At 38.3% G+C, this 16,010-nt stretch overlaps 1 long non-coding RNA gene across 1 annotated transcript in view; it reads right to left on the bottom strand.

The window, feature by feature from the left end:
* The window catches only part of LOC135411363 (uncharacterized), a 34,361-nt gene extending 19,465 nt beyond the window's left edge, over window positions 1–14,896 (bottom strand). The window contains exons 1-2 of the long non-coding RNA XR_010429112.1: window positions 13,946–14,896; window positions 7,596–7,669 (exon numbers count right to left, since the gene is read on the bottom strand). This is a non-coding gene — a long non-coding RNA (uncharacterized LOC135411363). The remainder of the gene's footprint in view (window positions 1–7,595; window positions 7,670–13,945) is intronic.
* Between the last annotated feature and the right edge of the window lie 1,114 nt (window positions 14,897–16,010).

Here is a 16,010-nt window from a genome sequence, read left to right as displayed (position 1 = left end):
GGAAGAAGGGAGGAGGGGGAGAAAAACAGTAGTCCTATAAGACACAGTCCCTCTTGAAAAATTGAGCAGGATTTTTATTTTCCTGGAGCTCCCTCTTGCACTGCTGAGATGTGACATAGGTCACTCCTATCAAATTAAAACCTATCTGTGGGAGAAATACCATAGGATATATTATCCCCTCACACCATTACAATCCCGTGCAAGTAACAAAGGTATCATAGAGCAGAATGTGTCCCACAGACATCCATCTCTTTGGGATGAAAGGGGTTACTTTCCCTCACCACTGCGAGTTACATGTGCTGAAGTAACTGCAGCATTTGCCTGCAGTTTGTTATAGCCAGCTTTGAAAGTATTAGAATTCTACACTGAACAGAAATGGACTGGAATCTACAGCTATGGAAGATCTTAAAAACGAGAAGAGTCAGAGCAATCTCTGAATAGTACAGAAGAGCTGAACAACCTCTCCTGAATTAGCAGCATTGAATTCTTCCACAACTTCCACAGCTGCACAGTTTAAGAGGTTTGGATTTGATCTCCCAGTCTGTTACATTATAAGTAGCATAGCAGCATTCAGTGGAATTTACAGCCCACAAGGGCTAAGAACAGTCCAGGGAATCACTCTCATGTGGCCAAGCGTTGCTGAAAAATAGTAGCAAGAACCTGGTCATCTGCCAGGTCTCACTGGAGATCCAGTGAGGACACAAGTGATCAGGATGAGGAGAGATGACTCTAAAAAAGTAGTGCTGCCTGAGAGACAAACCACAATGAGGGAGAAATGTTTCTGTTCCACAAGTTCCTGTGATCTGCAGTTTTAAAGGTGGTTTGTACTTTCAGTAAAATTGAACCTTGGAACTTTCTGCAGACTAGAACTGTACATCAACTACAAGTAAGTTTAAAACAGAAAACACTCATCTAACCAGAGTAGACACCCTCACACAACAATTCCCAAGTCACTTTAATAAGCTGCAGTCAAAACTAATTGTATGGAGAAGTGCACAATCAGATTTAAGGTCTTGGAAGTGATGGAAAATCCATCATGACTGCTACGACCCAGGAGCTAATTACCATCCTATTAGAAAATCTGGCACTCTATTTCTAATATGAGTTGGTCCAATTCCCCTATTACAGCTCATTAAAACTGCCCTCCTACAAATCTTCCTGTATGTATTAAGATTGATATGTCACCTCAAGTCACCTCAATGTGTGAATTTGAGAGCTTACCTTTTATTCTGGGAGACTTAATGAGTTTTCTACACCACTGTTCTCTTCCTTCCTAAGTGCATTAACACCAGCACAGGATAATAGAGCTCAGTAACAGGCGTACTAATGCTGTATAATGGTGGAATGTGCTTCTCCATCCCTGCTTTGGATTCCTTCTGCCACACTGCCAAGGACCATGCTAGCTACTCAGCCTCAGCGTAAAAGTAGGTGTTCAACCAATTACCCCTCAACCCCTGGCCCTCCCCTGTTATTTCTCAAGCTTTCTTTCTCAAGATGCAGCCCCTGCTATCTAATTCTCTAGATGAGGCATTAGTACTTTCTTAATCTCAAAAAACTGCAAGCAAGACTGGTACCTTTCCTGTACAAAAGATGGCCAGCAGCGTAAAGGAAATCATTGTTTCTATTGACACAGACATGCCACAGTTCCACTAAGCTATCAAACACAGCACAAAAGGTTATTCCTCCATTCACCCTCATAGCTCATTTCAGTTATATATTTTTAAACTCAAGCCTCACAGTTCTTCCTTTGGCTGAGGACACTGCCAAAAGCGGTATTTTGTGGTTACAAGCTGCGATAAGGATACAAAATTCCTAGACAATTTTAATTATAAAGACTTTAAGTTTTGGAGCTATGCTTTCTCTGGTATTTACTAGGACTACAAGATATCTAGGAAAGAGGCAAGGGGAGAAAAATCACTATCATCTTTATTATGGACTATACCCTGAAATAGCTCTTCTATAGGTACAGACTTCTCAAAATCACATGAGCTTATACAAATAAATATTACTATTTCTGTTGTGCTTTTGTTGTGGTTGGGTTTTATTTGTTTGTTTTAACATACATTTAGCAAATCCTTTTGGCAAGAAAGTTCCACAGGAAAGTCCAAGTTGGTCTGTATTTTTATGATAGGAAAATACAAACAAATGTATAGAATTTATTGTCCATCTGCCATTATTTTAAGTGTATCTTGCCACCAGTTCTCTCTCAAACTATGTCCCATGACACATGAAGAAGACTGGAGGAGTAGAATGAAATATAGTGATTATTACAAAAAGTTGGCTTTAGTGATGCCATAAAATGCACAGGCTATTACCAGGCATAAGAGAAGGAAGAAATTTTTAAGTTGATTCTGTGTGAAAGGAGAAACTAAGGAAACCAACTTTTCACACACCATAATTATTCTGGGATTCCATAAACATCCAGTTCACCGTAAACTGTAATTGTGGAATAAATTATAATTCATGGCCTTGTTAATTTCTAAGCACAGGAAGCTCTTTCTGCTTGTACCCTCTCCTCTCCTTGCTCCTGCTGTTGGCTGGGAGATGTAGTGGGAGAAGCAATTGAACACAAGAAGCATCAAAGGAATAATAAGTCAGAGTTCAGTGGCTTTTACAAGATAATCAGTGCATCACACTTGCTAGAAACTAAGATAAGAGGATCAAAAAAACCCACTCCAAATCCATAGTTTTGAAGTGGTAACTAGTTCAGAAAAAGTTACTTGTGGAGACAGAAAATCATTTGGAAAAATTTCCTCCCATGGGTTTTACTACATGTTTTTGGGTTCAGCATCTTACTGAGAATTCTTTAGGATAAGAAGTCAATATCTACAACTCACAGGAAGATACATCTAAAACTTTGGGCACAAAATTAAAGATTGCACTTTTCAGTAAGGAAACTACAGCAATCCAGCAAGTTTTAACAGTGCAAGGGGCAAAAGACAGTTTAGTTTAAGTGGCATTGAGCTATTCATAACGTCTTTAAATTGTTTAAGTATGTGCAATACTGTAGGGATTATTCTGGCAAAACAGCAAAAGGCTCAGTAACACCTACAGATTCCTTTTTAATTATTCTTGATGCTCATAAAGCTAAATTTAATAATGAGCATTGTTCACTACTCTGTGATCTGTTATGGATTCAGCCCAATTTATATGTTATTGTGAATTACTGACACACTGTAGCAGTAATTTTCTGTTTATGATAAAGATAAAACACAACATGTAATTTGTTGACTCATCCTCAAAAATCAGTTAATCTTTTTAAATGCTGTTTGCTTTGGAGATAAAGTGTCAAGGAAAGAGAATAACATCATGATGAGGTTATTCAAGTATTAGTGACACCATTATGGAAAAAAGTGGTCAAAATATATTGTCTAATGCCCACATCTGCATGCAAGTGCACCTACAGCTATGAAACTTGACTGCCTAGCGGCACTGTTACAAGGTTAAAAAATTCTATACATTCAAGGAAATAATTTAGAATATGCACTGCTGGCTCAGTCCTGACCTGTGAACCTCAGACTGTACACTAAATGTCTCAGCTGGAAAAATAAAACTCTTAATTAGAAAATTAACTTTTGTACTATTGGCCCGGACAACCAATAGAGGTTTAAAGGAACTTGTTATCCCAAGAGAAATAAGGAACTGAATTTAATGTGTCTTCAGTGAGGAGATACAAATGGAAGAGTGGCCTATGGACCTTGTGTGAAGTCTGTTCATTGTCTTGAGGATTGGTGTCTACATTGTTAACACTGGGAAGTGGGATAAATCTAAGAAGATCCAAGATCTATAGGCTGAGAACTGCTAAGAATATCATGTATGGAGTGGAGAGCACTGAAGTTATTTCCATTTTATTTCACTTGATTGTATGATATGACTGTGTTCTTTCCTTTAAACATTCCTTTCCCACTTCAAGCAAAGCCTTCCAGCATTCTGAACTGTAATACTCCTATGCAGATAATTATATTCAGCATATTAAGAAAGTTTTCTCCTACTGACAAGATAATCCTCATCAAATCAAACTGTTCTGATGGATTTCACAAGCCAACTAGGATGTCACATTAGTCAGACTTCTTAGGGGGAACAGAAACCTTTCAATCTACCAACATTTCCATCATGCCTCACCAAAGCAAAGCAACCCAAGACACACACTGCAAAAAAGAGTTAAATTAATTTAGGAATTCACTGGTAAAGAATATTTTTTAAACTGTAAACAGACATCTGTTTTGATACCGACAACCATTCATTAACTCCTGGTGTTTGCCAATATAGTGCAGCAGATGTTATTTTCTTCTTGTATATTTTCATAAGATGTGGTCATTGTTTAAGCTACATTCTAACAAGGACACAGAATTAAATGGAACAAGTTAAATTAAAAATGGAATGTTATTCTCCAATGTGAATTAATTACAATGTCACATTGAAGTGAGAAGAAATAATTCATATTCCGCAAATAGATGCAGAGTGGTTGCAATGTTAACATTTGTCTGATCTTTATGCACAAGTGGAAATAAGAGTATACTGGAAATCCTTGTTATTGTGTCCCTGAGCATTCATTTATAACATAGATGTGTTTATAAGTAATGTATATTTGACAGAAGCACATATATATTTGTACAGTCAGGTATTTAAACTCTGGATTTTTGTTCAAGCTAACATATTTAGTGGGAAAGGACAAAATAACTTGAATAAACAGGAAATCTCTGTCCTTTCTTTGTCTCTCTAAACTGAAATGCAGCCCAGTGTGTTAAAGAAACCCCCCAGGTTCAGATGCTTTACTTCCAGTTTCTGTTCTGATAAAATAAATGGTGAGATGCAACGAAGAAATTTATTCTCATGCTATTTAATTTTAACAGCATAGATAGTAAACCTATGTAGCATCTCCCTAGATTTGACTGCTTCATCTGATAACAATCTGAATGCTCATTTGGACTGAATTTTAACTCCCTGAAGGTTCATCTATCACCAGCTTATAGACTGCAGGAACAAGAACACTATTTGCTTTATATTTTGTTTTTCTTATCTTTCTTCCCCCCCCGCCCTCAAATTTGCTACTTGTGAAAGGTCCAAAATTACTGTAACTGGAGAGTAGACTGGATAAAAAGATATTCTCTTTGTCACCAGAAAAACTGCCCTTGTTCTCTCACAAAAACTTAAGTCTGAAGCTTAAAACTAGCTGCCAGATTCTGACTACTAACATGTCTTTCATCATTGTGCATTTAATAGAAACTTTATGGCCCAGTTTGAAACTCCCTGTTCAGCATTCAGGGAAGTCAAAATACATAAAGAATTCTACAGCTAAGGACAAGACAAAGCTTCTAGGTCAATGTAACTTATTTTATTAGACCAACGGGTACAGCTTTTTGAAAAACCTGAATAAGCTTTTGGACACTCAGTCCCTTCTTGGGGTATGAAATACACAGTAGAAAAAGTCTACTTAAGAACTACATAGCAATGGAGAAACCTGAGAACTGTGATAATTACAATAAAACATCATAAGACCATTGAAGACACTAAATTGTGCTATTTGCAATTGAGACTACACAAGATAAAGGCAGTAGCCAAGTTAAATGTGACATCTCTTTCCTAAGAGACCATAGAGACACTGCTATTAGCCCTACAGTAAAAAGCATGTGACTAAAAGCTAGTTCATGTCCCAGGCTGTGCAACTAAGCTATTCTGTTACTATCTGCAAAACTGTAGTAGCAACTTTCTACCTATTCCACCAGAGCAGGTTCACCCCAGTTACATTAATATGTGTAAATTACATCTAGAACTTCAAAGGAAAGCACTGTAAAGTACAAAGGATTGTATAATGAATAGCACTTGAAAGAAAAGCACTAAGAACATACAGTGTTAAGCCCTAAATATTCACAATTATCCGACCACCGGGTTTTGCCTCTAGCTAGAGTTCTGCACAAAACTTTGGAAGAAAACAGTGGAAGCAGAAATCATGGATGACATAGCAGGAATAGACCTTAAGACCATTTCATTTGTTGAGATCAGTGAGTCCTGCTGAAACAACAAGTTCTGAGTCAGTACAAGTGAGAAGGGGAGAAAGCACACTTCTGGTTTAAAGAGCCCTTTCCCTTCCTAGGCCAGCAACTATATCAGCCTATTTGGAGCAAAGGGGGGCTCAGACTTGCAAGCACAGGGGCAGCAAGCCTGCTGTCTCTCATGCTGATGGGATGTAACTGCAATCGCCCAGAGTTTCCAGTCCTTGAGGCAAGTGGCTCGAGTTTAAGGTAAAGCCCATCCTTTGGTTTGATTATGGTTGCTGGGAAGGAATGAGTTTCCAGCAGTTTTATTTATAAGGGAGGAAAGAACAAAAACAACAACAAAAAACCCCAAGAATAAAAGTTAAAAAACGCAGAACAGGGCAATAGGAGCCAGGAGCCAAGAGACAACAAGTTATAGGAGGACAACATGCAGGATATATATGTATGTGTGTGTCAGTGCCTGTGCAGTACTAACCCTTCCCACAGAGTTTAGCTATATGCCAGAACTTGGCTTACCATTGATCATGATAATTTAAGACATCAGTAACTGGTATTCTCAGGGGACATTTAGTATCACTGTTCACTAGGCATGATTCCTAAATGTAATTCCATCCCTGGAGGAATTATATGTCAAACTTAAGACGTATATTACTTTAAACAGTGATATATTCTTTGTATGCAGCTTCAATTGATATAGGTTTTAAAGCAGCTAATAGCACCTACTGGAAAAGGCATTGGGACCAGTTTGTGCTAAAAAAATGGTTAGTTGTTAGAGCCAGGATTCTGTTTATTCTCCTTAAATAAAACCCCAAAACATTAGGATTAAACAAAAGCAGGAAAAGCACTGTAGAACTAGCACTACCAGCAAGGAAAGGGTGTCAGAAGTATATTTAAGACTCTCCAAGCAGCATTCCGGTTTTATAACAGTAGCGATAATGATCTTACACTTACGGAGCATCTTTCATCCAGAAGGATTCATTTATGGACTATGTGCATAACATGGGAATAACTGTCCTCCTTTCTGCCAGCTTACACAGTGAAAAGCTGTTTACACCTCTGGAGGAAAATGTTGTGCTATGTGAATTGCTACATCACAACCAAAATGGATTAGGACAGGCAAAGCCAAGTGCTACAACAGTCAAATACAAAACATACTGGGGAATTTGAAGAAACAGAACATAAATAGTCAAAATCATGTTCTGGTCAGGATGGTGAGATTAACAGAGAAACTTCTAAAATGTATCATGGTATCAGTCATCAAACTTTTGCTTTTAAATCCCCACTGTACCTTTTGGCTCTCAGTTTCTCTCAATGTAAATTCATATAGGCTGCTCTCTAAAACATTATCAACCAATCAGCTGGGCCTGACAGGGTTGTTTCAAAAACTTAAATAGCTACATTACATAAAGTAGATGGTAATTGCTAGCTTTTTAGTTGTACTCAGTGTAAAACAAGAAGGATTTCAAATCAAATAACATGAACAAAAAGCATTTATAGAATAGCATTTATGTTTTAAATGAATTAGGTTAGTTCTCACTAGGTTCAACTACTCTCTTTAATTCAGTCTGTTTCTGACTTAGTCCCATTATCTTTACTTACAGTTGTTGTTTTTTCCCTAAAGATGGTAAAGAACAGGACTGCCCACAGAGATAACAGGAGCAAACTCAGGACTTCTGCAACAGAAGAAAGATAATACGAAAATTATATGGACTGCAACATTGTAATTAAGGCTGGGGTAAATTTGCACTTGTCAGATTGCAGTGAGGCTTTGCGGGAGTGGATATGGGCTGAGGCCAGGGCCCTCTTAATGCATAAAGCAGAGACTGCACTTTGTCACATGGCAACCAACTTCATGGTAGAATACGTAGGAGACAAAAAGCTCAAATCCAGTCTGAGCTCCTTTTGCTCAATCTCCAACAGAGGGAAGTGTTCTATTTTCATATAACAAGAAGGAAGCAAAGCCACAACAAAGCTTTTCTGGCCTTGGGTCAAGGCAATCCAGGGTTATATCCTTCCAACTAACCAATCAACCAACTAACCTACTTATAAAGGCCCTGCTCTCAGGTTAGAAACTAAGGACAAGAGCACAGGCAGAATGGTTCTTGCTATTCTTTCAGCACAACACTAGTCTACAGCACAATCCAAATAAATAATGTAACCACTGATGTTTTCAATGAAGAGTCTTGGTCAAGAGGCTTATGACTGAGGGAAAAGAGAGCATCTTAATGAGCCATAACTGTTTCCCCCACCTCCATCTTTTCTTCCTTTCAAGGTCTCTCCAATTAAGAAAGTACTTTTGTCACATAATCTTCCATTAACTTAACAAGTCAGAGCAGTCAGCTCTCCTTTTGACACCAGGTTGCTCAGGTGAGCTTTAGATGTTACTTTCCCAAATATATTTTCCAACACTTAACTCCAAGTTAACACAGATTTTCCCCTCCATGGCATAGGAATAATACTAAATGGGGAAATGCTTCCTAGTGCAAAGGTAGGTATTTTCAAATTAAATTGGAAGGAAGGAGCCTTCCATCACCCCTAGGAACAGACCATGTCATTGCTGGTCCATGAACGACTAACAATGGCAAGTGCTTTCAGAATGATGGCCAACCTCTAGCACAAGGTCATAAGGCAGAGATCTATTCTTTATTATATTTTAAAATGTTAAATGTGCTACTTTGCTAAATTTACCCACTTGGTGTTGATCCACTTGCTTCACTCACAAAGGATTTTTACTTGAAAAGCACCTAAACTACAGATGGACTCCAAATATCAAATATCAGTCATGCAGACAAAGCACGTATTAAGAACAAGTAAATAACAAGCTTTTCTTCTGGGAAGAAAACAAATCCTGAATTCCTGGCAAGGAGGCAAACCACTGTTTCCAGCAACCAAGACTTCAGAACAACAATCTAAGCTGATGAATCAGAATTCATAATGACAGAAACAGAATTATACACAGCTCTTTACAAGGGTTTATAGGAGAAATTAAACATAACTACATTACCAGTAACATGACAAATGCAGCTAGGCTAGAAAACACATGATAAAAAATGATAACTAAAGCAAATGGTAACCATGAAGATGGTTTTATAATTTAAAAAATTAATTTCAACCATCTGATTGCTCAAATTGTATTTTTTTCCCAGTAATATTGAGCTGAATTGGCTATTTAGCAATGTCAATACCATTAACTGCTAATGCTGAAATAGGGTTTTGTTTTTCACATGAGGCAATAAATGATTGACAGCCATGCCAGAGTTTGTATAGATTTAGGCACAGGAGAGACTGTTTGTTTACTCTCTGTGACTTTCCTCATTGTGGCAGGGCAAAAAACACGGTGGCACTAAGAGGAATTTATTTAGCAGACAGAATTTCTTTCCTTTATTTCTTTTCTTGGTGAAAAAAGAAGGAATAGAAAAGTAACTACCATTGACTGAATTTCTTGAGAAAATGTGTTTGTTCTTATAAAAAGAGCAGGGGTACAGGATGTCCCTTAAACTAACAACTAGGGTGAGGAGGAAGATGTAACAAGAGAAATGTACAGGCATTCCTTTGATACTGACACAAATGTGAGTACACATAGTATCAGATAAGTAGAACAGCATCCAGGTTCTAAAATAGACAAAGACATAGCAAGATTCACTGTTGTAAACCAGAAAAATCTGACCAGAAAGAGACATGCAAATTTTAAATAAAGATAACAGACCACTGGGATATATTATTGAAATGTGTTGGTAGATTCCTTAGCATCCCACTTGGATAGCTTTCCATAAGATAAACCCTCAAATGACAACAGTGCATTAGGGTTCACACAGAATAAGTGGGTACTGACATCTGTTATAACACAGATATGAGTAGATGTCCATAATGGTCTCTGCTGACCCTGAATGATGAAAAGCTTTAATCTAAAATCAATATACAAAAGAACAAGAAAACTGTGGGGTTTGTTTATGTAGCTTTCCAACAGCTTCAGTTATGCTGATTAGTATCTTATTGGATAATAAAATCTAACTGAAATAATTTTAAGCTATCACTAGTGTAAGTAAGACTGGAAAAATAGGAAACTTCCTGTTTTATGGAAATTAGATTTTGTAGTTATGCTGTCTCTACATTTCTTCAGACTTAATAACTTTTGAAAGTAATAACTAATTTGAAAAATAAATGGGACTCAGAAATTAAATTCTTGAAGCTGACGGGCGAGGCATATAATTTGCTTTTCCTCATTGCCTTCAAGAATCAACCTATTGACATACTGTACTGAGTTTCTGTGGCTGGGTTTTGGTAGCGGGGGCAGCTACAGGGGTGGCTTCTGTTAGAACCTGCCAGAAGCTTCCCCTATCCACTGAAGCCAATGCCAGCTGGTTCCAAGATGGGCTTCCTGCCACTGGCCAAGGCCGAACCCATCAGGAGTGACAGTAACGCCTCTGTGATAACATATTTAAGAACAGAAAGGTATTGCACAGGAAGAATTCCAGACAGGGAAGAGTGGAATGAGAACATGAGAACAACAATGCAGACACCAAGGTCAGTGCAGAAGGAGGTGCAGGAGGTGCTCCAGGCGCTGAATTACTGCCTAATGCACTTGTTTTAGTATAGCAGCTTGTGCCAAGCACTCTGCCAACTATCACTCAAAGCAGTACAGAAATTCACTTATGTTCCTGCCTATTTAAACCAACAATCACAAGAATGACATTTGCTTGACAAAACTGTTACACCTTGAAAAACAGCAACTGAAAAATTTAGCAATACAATCAAATTTGTTCTCTGTTGCAATGATGTTCTTTCTCAATTACAGATTATTCCATTGACATCTGACATACAGCAGAATTCAGCTGAAATTTGAAATTTTCAGGTGTCTCTGTCAAAATAACAGATTAACACAGTAAATTTGTTTTTATCATCCCATAACAAACCATGCTGGATTTTTTTTTTTCAAGTGAATGCACCTTGCTATTTCTACTAAAAATATAAGTGTACTATACAAAATATCATGCAGTTTCAAGGACATTATTTTCTTTTTCAAGAAGTATGAGGTGGAAGACTAAAAGAGCAAACAAGCAAACTGTTTCACTGAAAAATGAAATTGAAACCTGGTTTCCTATGGGTTTATGCAGTGGATTGAGCTCTATGTGACTTCTTTCCTCCCTAATTAGTACTCTGTTTATGCTGCATAATTCCCCTCAGATCATTAAAAGGGTCTTCCTCTTATATCCAGCTATGTACATTTGAAAGAACGTATTGCAACTTATTAGATTTTTTTGACTTTTTCATCTCTGGCTGCAATTGCCCAGAAGGTTTAAAATGCTGTGCTGGAAGAGACAGAGGACTACGGCTCTCCGTTTATAGTAGTAAATTCAATTTCACAAACATACCCCATATAAAGGGTATTTACAACATTTGATATCATTTCTTTCTTATGGATATTTTCAGGAAATACTTTCTGGAATTTCTTCTGTTTTGGGGAACACAACTATTGGTGGAACACAAAGGATTTCTACTGCACGACTCACACAAAAAAAGTTCTATAGGTAAACCTCTGATAGAGGCTGTACCCAAGTTTTTATCTAGAGGAAGCCCTGCATGTAGCTAATGGTTTATCTCTCTGGGAAGTTTAAGATTAAAGACTGGTAGGCTGTAGATGCTCAGTGTTTACTCTCAGACACCTGCTGATGCTATGATTACTCCAGAGGTAAAACAAAAGTCAACTCAGAAACACCATCACTAATATCATCAGATGGCCAGTGGCCTACAGCTAGACTCACTGTCTGTAAGTCAGAACATGCTCTGCAGGTGAGAACAAGGACAAAATAAGGAACTCTCTAAAATGAAATCTTATTTCTAAAAAAATTGTACTTCCCTATCCTGTTGTAAGCAAACTGCTGTAAAAACTTGAGGTACTGTGAATCAAAAAGACAAGTTCTATTGGAGAGAAAGAAAAGGGTTTCAACCTAACCATTCTCTCTTCCATCAGTGGAAAAGCCTCCAAAACCTAACATCAAATAAACCAAGGACTAAAATTGTAACAAGGTACTGTGCCTTCTTTGAGGCAGTGCTGAAATGTAAACTCCTGCCTACTGAGGCAGGTCAGAGATGGTAGATTACACTCTCATTCCTTCCAGCTTCTACTCTAGGGAATACCATAAATATCATAAATGACCTCTTTTCTTAGTCACTGGTCTGGAAACTTGCAGTTAATTAATTTTACCCCATTCAACATACAGGTCTAGGACTCTATCCAAGTTTTTTTTTTAGTGAACATCCAACAATAAATGCAAATTTCCCCAGGCTTAGCTAACAGTTTGTAACAATGATTGGCAGCTCCTCCGAAAGTCTCCACAGTCACCCAGAATCAGATCCTGCCCGTGGAGGAGTCTTTTTGTAAATAACTTCTTTCATGGCCTTGCCCAATCATACAATTCATTTCATCATGAGTGGAGTTTTACTGACACTCACCTAGCAAAACCAGAGTCTAGATAGTTGATCAGGAAAATATTTTGAGCTAAGAATCTCTCAGGAATAAATAACTACAAATTAATCTACCCATACCCGCAGAGGAAAAGCTGAGATTTTCTCTCCTCATCCTGGAAGGAGTAAAACCTATTTACTTATTTTCTTTTAGAGTTATCTATACTGCTAGGGTATGTGCTATTTCTACTAATTTCAGCTAACCATCTCCAGCCAAGCATGCAAAAATGTCAAGATCAGGAGAGCACACAGGCTGGCTCCAAAGACTACTGGTCATAGCATACAGGTACAGAGAAGACAACATGCACCCTGCAGCTCGTGCTTCTTGAACAACCTGCGTCTTCTATGCAGTCACTGGATTATAGAATAAAGATATCAAAGGGAACAAACTTAAATAGTAAATCTTTGATAAAACATACATAAAAATTCCAATTCATTTAGCAAACATAAGGTCCTCTTAACAGCAAAACTACAAAAGCACAATTGGCATATCTACTTCCTGGTTTTGGTGCTTTTAAATGACTTTGGCCTAGACAGAGCATCCAGAAGAAGAGAACATTTTATGGTAGAAATTACTATGGAAATCAAAGGGAAATGCTAACTAATTAAAGCCCTGGTCCTGCAACTACTTTATTCACACATTTGTTTGTAAGACAAAGGTCTCAGCCCCGCAGTGAAATAACTCTGAGAGTCCTGTATCTGAAAATACGATGAAATAGTTCTTAGAATATGATACTGATGCCTAAAAGTGCTAAGGAAAAAAACTCCGAAGCAGTTAATTGAGGGTGAGATAAGGAAAGGGTTTAATTTGTGCCGAGGCATAGATATTACAAGACGCTTGCGGGCCGTGCCTGAGATGTTACGTTTTATAATACTGCCCGACCAATCCAAGTTTTGTCCATCCCGTAGCTTTTGCCCTGGTCCACCCCCTGGGAATTGGGTCTGTGGGCTTTTGGGACCACTTCATCGTCTTCAGAGCACAAAGGGTACACGGTCACCTAGTTCCTGACTGTGTTCTGTTGTTCAGGCCAAGATATGAGTGTTCTCTAAACAGCGTAGGCCTTGCCTTGACAAAAGACTAAACATTTCTACTGAATTCAGGGGTAGGATTGATATGGGGAGCATGGAATGGGGTAAGAGAGTTGAGGAATGTGTAAACTATAGGGTGCTAAAGGGTGAGGGATAAGGGCTGCAGCTTCTAAAATCTACTTCCACTTCTTATAAAACTTATAAAGCTTACAAAATTAGAAAAATAAGAAACTAAAAGGGTCTTAAGGCATCAATACCAGAACACAAGGGTTCTGTCAAACAGTAGCGATAGCCTTAAAATTCTCCACATGCATTTCTGAAAATGAAAGGTTGATTTGTAAAACCTAGTAAAACTCTGTGTGGAACAAAACAACATTGGCTGGGTCTCTTAATATGGCCTGCCTGGGCGACTAGCCAATAGACTGAAATAGTTTAATATTATACAGAAAACCTACCTGTAAAATCAATCACAGTAAGCTCTGCACAGGAAGTTCAGGGCAAGGGTGAAGTAGCCAGTTATAAAGCGTTGTTCTTGTGTTAATAATCTATTAAATATGCAGTGATTCTTTCTTTAGATTAAAGATGCCTGACAAACCCCACAGGAAGCTGTAAGTTAATATTACGATTTCATTGATTCTAAAAAAACACAAAACAAAATACTGGAATGTAAACTATGAAAATACAGTTTTCATTTTAGATGACAAGGGAAGCTGTCTTGTTACCTCTCGACCCTGCAACCCCACAAAAGGCATGCCAGAGTTGTCCAGTTTTTTTAATTAAATATTAAGGATGAAACATGTTCCACACTACTCATGCTAAATGAGAAATAAAAGTCATTATGTTTAAGACAAAGATAAATTAACTGAATTGAATCATGGATGAAAGCAGAGAACAAGCAAACAAGAATTTGGAGTTACAATCTCCCTTCTGAAATGACCTCTGGCCACATCCAGTGAAACAGTTAAAAAATGTACAGATGTTCTAAACTATGGTAAGAATAATCCCTGGTCTGCTCAGAAGTAACACTTGAGTTTTGCTTCTCATGACTCCCCAAATTTTATGTAAACATAAGTATATTGATTATATCTAACATATCCAGTGAATTGATTATATGTAATATATCCACTGACTGTACAATGTCAATGAGGGCAGAAATTAGGTCTTCCTTCCTCTACATTAACATCTTAACTGTGCTCTGTCTGGCCCAATCAGCTTGAATATGTGGCTCTACTGTGTCTCAGACTTAATAGGAAAAGCCTGTAAATCTGGTTACAAGGATACTCTCCTGGCATATGGACAGTACGGATTTCAACTCCCTTAAGGCCACAGTTGAAGAGGATGCATGTTTTCTACCACCTGACTAATACAAGGAATAGTGGCCATATGAGATGTACACATCAAAAATATTTTGTTCAATTAATGGAAATACCCATCAATCGTGATGCGCAGTCTACCTGCTGATCTGCATATGTCATTTGGCTGTCAATGATACTCATTATCTTTGTGAAAATGATGAATAACCTTTACCTCCTCAGGAAATTACTGAAAATGAAAGCCAGACAAAAATGTGCTGAACCTGAAGAGATCCATTCTAGCTGAAGCAAGTACAAAATGGGATGTATCCTTTTCGTAGCCCAGGATTTTTGGGTAACCATTTTAGTGCTTATGGCCAGGCAGGCAGCAGTACATCTCGGTGGCAGGTCATCACTTCACCCAGACAGAAGCCTGTGTACCACAGTCATCCACACATAAATCCTTTTCCCTGCTCTCTTACTGCTCCTCACACCCAAGTGTAAACAAATACAGAGGCCACACGCATATAGCATTTTGGGATGCAGATGTCTATCAGTGTCTTAGTTAAACCTGCCAGACCTTTTCATTTGTGACTCAATTCTCTCAGCTTTGTAAGAACCCCCAGGGTGTGTATTAACCCCCCCCTTATTACATTTGGTGTCTACACTAAGATATCAGACAAACAGTTCCTCTTTTAATTGATGCGTTTGCTGCACCTTGGAGCACATTTCTTACTTGTAACAGGTAAAAAGCTCTAGGGCGAGTTCATTATTGTAACTCTGCTCTCATGAGACCCCACCTGGAGTACTGCATACAGTTCTGCTGTCCCAAACATAAGGAGGACATGGAACTGTTGGAGCAAGTCCACAGGAGGGCCATGAAGTTGATAAGAGGACTGAAGCACTTCTGCTACAAAGACAGGCTGAGAAAGTCGGGGTTATTCAGCCTGAAGAAGGTTGTGTGGAGACTCCATAGCAACCTTCCAGTACCTGAAGGGGGCCTACAGGGAAGCTGGAGAGAGACTCTTCATCTAGAACTATAGTGGTAGGACAAGGAGTTATCAGTTCAAAATTGAACAGGGAAATTAGGTTAGATATTATAAAAAATTTTTTACTATGAGGGTGGTGAGATACTGGAACAGGTTGCCCAGGGAAGTTGTGGATGCCCCAACACTGGCAGCGTTCAAAGCCAGGTTGGATAAAGCCATGAGCAACCTAGTCTAGTGGG

This window comes from Pseudopipra pipra, chromosome 3, assembly GCF_036250125.1.
Source record: "Pseudopipra pipra isolate bDixPip1 chromosome 3, bDixPip1.hap1, whole genome shotgun sequence".
Taxonomy (NCBI): domain Eukaryota; kingdom Metazoa; phylum Chordata; class Aves; order Passeriformes; family Pipridae; genus Pseudopipra; species Pseudopipra pipra.
Note: the sequence above shows the minus strand (reverse complement) of the source record. Positions and strands in the feature narration are given on the sequence as shown.